Here is a 6,405-nt window from a genome sequence, read left to right on the forward strand (position 1 = left end):
AACTCTTTGAACCAGCAATACCACTGTTAGGTCAGTTTCCCAAGGTGATCAGGGAAAAAGGAAAAGAACTTATACGTCCTAAAATGTTTAAAGCATCTCTCTTTGTGGAGACAAAGAATTGGAAATGGAGGGGATAACCATCAAGTGAGGAATGGCTGAATAGATTGTGTTAAATGATTGTGATGGAATATCGTTGTGCTGTAAGAAATGATGAGCAGGATGCTTTCAGAAAAACCTGGAAGACTTACATAAACTGATGCAGAGTAAAGTGAGCAGTACCAAGAGAATGTTGTAGACAGTAACAGCAACATTGTTCCAAGAGTAACTGAGAATGACTAAGCTACTCTGAGTAATATGATCTTTCAAATTAGTTACAAAGGGCTTATGAAGGACATTGCTATCCACCTTCAGAGAAAGAACTGATATATAGAACTGTGCATTGTTAGGTCACACACACACACACACGTATAAAATGTTGCCCTTCTCTCATGGGGGGTTGGGAGGGAGGGAGACAACTCAGAACTTGAAATTTTTTGAAATAAAGATTAAAAGAAAAGTCTGTGATCAAAAAATAGAAAGGATATGAAGCTCAGCTCTGAGGCATTTTTTTTTACTAAATTATAGGAAGGTTTCACACACTGCCTTATTATTAAAGGGAAAGTAGGCTGTTAACTGGGTAGCTAGTTGATGCAGTGGATACAGCTTTGGGCCTGGGATCAGAAAGACTCATTTTCATGAGTTCAAATCCAGCCTTGGACACACACTAGCTGTACAACCCTGGGCAAGTCACTTAACCCTGTTCGCCTCAGTTTCCCCATCTATAAAATGAGCTGGAGAAGGAAATGGCAAATCACTTCGCCAAGAAAACCCCAAACGGGATCACAAAGAATCAGACAAGACCGAAACAACAAACAAGATACTGTTAAGTAGCAATATTTTCACCTGGGGGCAAGTGGGTACAAACCAGACTAGTGGTGTCAAACTCAGAAACGAATCCCTGAAACCGAATTTTGACTTAGAGGACCACAAATTAGCATCATTGATGTTGTATTGTATTTTCATTTATTCTGTTAAACATTTCTCAGTTACATTTTAATCTGATTCCTGCTACACTTGGGGGCTTATGGCCATTAGTACTCCAAGTACTAACTCTGAATTTGACACCTCTGAGACTCTGCAGAGATTTCTACTGTGCTGGAAGGGCTGTAGTACAATGGGTTGACACTGCCAAGGATGGAGCCTGGCAAGAGAAGAACGGTGCTGTTGATGGATGAGGCCATATGCCTTTTTGTCTCGTTTGTACCTTTATTCACATTATCTCCTCTCCACTTGGAAAGCCCCCAATGGCCACCTGCCAAGTCTTACCCATGCTTCAAGGCTCAAATCAAACACTACACCCTTCCATGAAGTCATCATGATCCTCCTCCAAATGGATATGATCTCAAACTCGCATCATATTTTGTGTACACCTCTCTTATGACACTAATAATTTGTTTTACATTTACAGTTGGATGTCTTATTCCCACTCCTTCCCCTACCAGATTTAGGCTATGCACACATATGGCATTTAATAGGTGCTTATTGAATTGAATAAACTTAATCGATAATGGAATAATTTCAAGAACTGAGAGTAGTAGAGTAGATATTTGGGGGCAAAGCATGGGATCTTGCCCTGAACCTCTCATATTACACCATCTATTCTACCTCCTCATGCAGCCTAAGGTATTGACCACTTTATCATAAGCAGAGTCAAACCCCATTGTCCTTAGTTAGAAAAAATATGGCCAAACATTCATTCTGACATTTTATCTAAAATAAAACTCCACATACAAAGGCCTCTTTAGGACCAATTTTGTGTTCATTCAGTAAATTCTGGTTCTTCCATCCAGCTGTTGACCAGCCTGACCTATTTAGCTTATGAAATATCACAAGATCACAGCCAGAACTATATGATCAAAAACCAATTTCTCCTTTCACTGAGCATGAAAAAAACATTTTTCAAGTTTTGGTTAAAAAATCAATAATAGGTTGCTTTTTCTCTGTACTTATTATTTGTCACACAGTGTTCAAATGTGGACCAGACAGTTTATACTTGAGTTACTTATTGGAGTATAACTGGAACAGGTTGCTAGTTATTGTATAATAATGAGTAGTGGGGTGGGGATGATAGAGCTATAGATTTTCTTTCTAAAATCTGTGCTAACCACTATCATGAACTGTAATATACATGACCAAAAGGAAAAGATAAAATATGTATGCACACTATAATGTCTTCACTGGAGCAGACAGCCACCTTTCAGGGCCTCAGTTTTCTCAGCTGTTAAATGGTGGAGCTGGATGAGGATGGTGTTGGCTGGGCCTTCCAGTTCTAATTTTCTATGAACTTATCAGTTTCTTGATACGTTATTACTTAAAAGTGTGTTATAATGCTGATGCCCATTGGTTGGGAAATGGCAAAACAAATTGTGGTACATGAATGTAATAGAATGCTACTGTGCTGTAAGAAAAGATGAACACGAAGAAGATGGAAAGATCCATGTAAACTGATGCAGAGTGATGTAAGCAGAGCCAAAAACACAACATATTCGTGACCAGAACAACGTAAATGGAAAGAATAACAGACAACACACCAAAAGAAATCGATGGTAAAGGTAACAAAATTATAAAGAGCAAGAAGGACCTCTAATGAAGATATATGAGAAGACACCCCCACCTACCCCTTCATGGAGGTGGGAGTCCTCAGGTGCTACTCATGGCACAGGTTTTCAGACTTTCAATGTATCCATAGGTTGCACTGATTGTTTTCCTTCTTTAAAAAAAATACTATTTCTTACAGGAGACAGGTCTGTGGGAGATGGAAGGGGAAGGATATTGGGGTTAACTATGATAATGCAAGAAACAGAAAACATAAATAAAAACATTTTAAAAATATTTGATGATTCTTGTGCACATTTGTGTACCCCCTTCCTCTCCAAAGACTAAGCTTCCTTAAAAGCAGTAGCCTCCTGTCTTTTCTTTCTTTTATCTTTTTAAAAATGTTTTTATCTTTCCTTCTGCTCCACTGCCTGGCCCTAAGGCCTGAGTGCAGTATTTTGTTATTATTATTATTATTATGATGATGATCATTGTCATCATTGTTATTGTAATTATTATTATTCTGGATCTGTGATTTCATTGGCATAGGGAATTCCCTGCATGGAATCCCCCTTCACTAATTCAGACTAATTCATTTGACTATGTCTTAGATTGATGGAGAATTACCCAGAGCACTGAGAAGTGGCTTCCCTATGGTCACACAGCAGGCTTGTGCCAGAGGAAGGATTTGGACTCAGGTCTTTGTGAGTCCAACACTCTATCTACTATGTCATCTCCTGAGAGCATGCCTCTTGGTATAGGGAAATTTGTAGCCTGAGTTCTTTGCAGTTGCTATTGGAAACATCTGTGCTCTTAAAATATAAGCTTAGGAGGCAGTGATGTGCATAGCTGAGCAAAATCCCACCATTCAAACCCCCTTGGGAGTAGTGCAAATCCCAGTGGCCACAACAACAAATTAGAGAGGGTTCTGTCAAACGTCATGACTAGAAAATGAGAGGTCATACCATGAAAGGTCAGTGAAGTCTTTAATGAAAGGAAGGGAAGTGCTTTTTACCAGAACTCAGGAAAGCCGTGTAACAGCAGCATAAGTGCCTTGCCCCTCTCTCCAGCAGCTACATAATGAAACATTAGCCTTGAGTCCTGCAGGAAAAGAAGAGATTGAATATGGGATTTTAGTGATATTCTGAAATACCAAAATAATGGGCTTAGTTTTTACATTTGATTTTTAAAATATCTGTTTGTACTATTTTGTAACATCAACAAGAATTAAACAAAGCCATGACTTATGAGAGGGGCAAATTCTTCAGTGTAACTTTCCTCCCTACATTTTGCTCAGCATACTAGTCAGTATCTATGCCATCAGTTACATAATTCACACCTCTCCTCCCTCCCTTTTTCTAGGTCTTTGCTTCCCACATTTTTTTTCGGGTTGGATGCTGTTTATACAGTGCTCCTTGCTTCCTGTTTCCTCCCTCTCTTGGCCATTTTAGTAATCATTCCTGACAGTGGAATGCCCTCAAGTGTTCAACATTTAACTTCATAGGTACATGACAAGACAAGGAGAAGAAAAATTATAGCAACAGAGAGAGACGGAGAAAGAGCCATGAGACAGAGAGAGAGACAGAGAGAGACGGACAGACAGACAGAGAGAGAGAGACAGAGAGACACAAAGACACAGAGACACACAGAGAGAGACAGACAGACAGTCAGAGACAGAGGAGCAGAGAGGTGGAGAAAAAACTACTAGATGAACAGGGAAGAAATATGGAGTAAGCAATAGAGAAGAAAGCAAATGAATGCACAAGGAGGAATGAAAGCTAGCAACGGCATGAAAGGCCCAACGCAGGAAGTTAGAAGCTAGAGTTTGTGTCAAGTGTCCCAGAGCAGACCTCCAGGTACTCAAAGAAAAAAAACCTCCTGGAATTTCCACTGCCAACTCCAGGCCGCTTAACGCTCGTTTAAGTTGGTCCAGGAGAACCTGTCTGACTTTTGTCTTGAGGTTAGAAGATACACCTATTTGCAACTTGTGAGGGGCTCAATGGTTATGAATTGATTGAAAGATTCTCCCAGTTCTCCTGGTACAATTAAGCATACTGTGTACCACCAGGATTTCGGGAGAATGCTGGCCCCCCGGCCCCGCCCCATCTACTGAACAATTTCCATCCCAACTGGTGGACTTCCTTGTCCTGGAGCCCCTGCAGCAAACATGTCACGATGGCTCAGGGCTCCCGATTCCAAAAGGAGCTTGGGGGCAGATCCGTGGCCAAGTGACAGCAGTAATCGAAGAGCTCGATTGCTTGGTGCAGTGTGGCTGGGTCTGCCCATGTGTCAGGGCACTGAAATAGAGGCCCTGGGGGGTATATATCTATCTGCAAGGCGATCCAGAAGCACAGGGAAGGAAGGAAAGGCTTACCTTTTATTCGAGTTCTCCTTAAGCTTACTGCACCGCCCCCCCTCCACCCCCCCCACCATATGTGCTGTGAATCATTTGCTAATAATTTCGAGGGCATCCGGGGATGCAGAATTCCTGGCTTCTCCAATTTTCACGGCCTAAATTTCCCATGAATTACTCTGTTTACTTTTTCATTCCGCCAGGCTTCTCATAACCACTTGGTTATCCTACTCACTTCCTTAAGGTTGATCTAGGTTCTAAGGGCAAAAAGGTGACTGTAGAAAACCCTTCTGCTCTGCAGAGGAAAAAGACGACCTACTGTGTATGTGTTGGGGGGGGGAGGCGACAAGTGAGGACAAGATTGCTGTTAACGAAATTCTAATCTCCCCCACCCCCGCCCTTCCTTCAAAACTGAGCTTTCAATATGAACTGCCCTTTGTTCTACCTGAGTAAGTGTGCGGATGTGCCCCCCCCCACTTCTCTCTCTCTCTCCCTCTCTCTCTCTCTCTCTCTCTCTCTTACACACACACACACACACACACACACACACACGGAGGAATGGAGGAAGCAGACAAACGTGAGCACAAGTCTTGGCCCCCTGCACCCCTCTTTCTGTTCCAAGCTCCCATCAGATGTCTCGCTGCCGTTTGAGAGCCCCCTGTGCTGGCGGCCCACCGTCTCGGTTCCTCCGTCGCGGCACCGCTGGGTACTGCATGGTTTGGCACCAAACTGCCCTCGGGTCACGAAGACGATTGGGGTCTCTCCGGGACTCTCCAGCCTCCCTCCCTCCCGGGCTGCGCTACTCTCCCAGCGGAGCTGAGCCGTGGCGGGGGTGGCCATGGCCTTTACTTTAATCCGCACGTAACAGTGGGTTCCCAAAGAGGGGTCGTTCAAGCAAGCTGGGGAGTTCTCCCGCACGAGCCTCTGCTCTGGCTGGGTCCTCTCCCAATGTTCCCCAAAAGTTTCAGCAGGTGAACGGAGGCGCAGAGCCCACAATACCCATACACCGGGGTCCAAAAGAGCAGAGCCCGGAGAGCGCCGGTCAGTCGCGCGGTCAGCAGAGGACAGTAGTCTCGGAGCCTCGCCATCGCCATGGGAGGGGCGGCTCCGGGGCCGCCGGCCGCTCAGCCCTCTTCGGCCCCTGAGCCCGGTACCCGGACAGGCTGGCTCCGGCTGCTGGCACCACCCCCTCCCCAGCCCAGCCGGGAGCACAGAGTCGAGGCTGAATGAGGCGAACCAAGCAGGAAGGCAGGCTGCGCCGCGGGGACCCCCCCCGCCCCGCCCTCCTGCAGAGCCTCAGACGTGGACTCCCAGCTCTAGGCTCCCCAGGAGCCCGGGTGGACCCCGCGCTCTCGTGCCTAGCTTTGGCGAACCTTCGGAAGGGCTCCCGCGTGCCCACCCGCTCCGTGCAGCTACTG

At 44.9% G+C, this 6,405-nt stretch overlaps 1 pseudogene; it reads right to left on the reverse strand.

Moving 5' to 3' along the window:
* The window catches only part of LOC114025133, a 32,692-nt pseudogene extending 26,611 nt beyond the window's left edge, over positions 1-6,081 (reverse strand).
* Positions 6,082-6,405: the final 324 nt, after the last annotated feature.

Source organism: Vombatus ursinus, unplaced genomic scaffold (assembly GCF_900497805.2).
Source record: "Vombatus ursinus unplaced genomic scaffold, bare-nosed wombat genome assembly UNPS02014827.1, whole genome shotgun sequence".
Classification (NCBI taxonomy): domain Eukaryota; kingdom Metazoa; phylum Chordata; class Mammalia; order Diprotodontia; family Vombatidae; genus Vombatus; species Vombatus ursinus.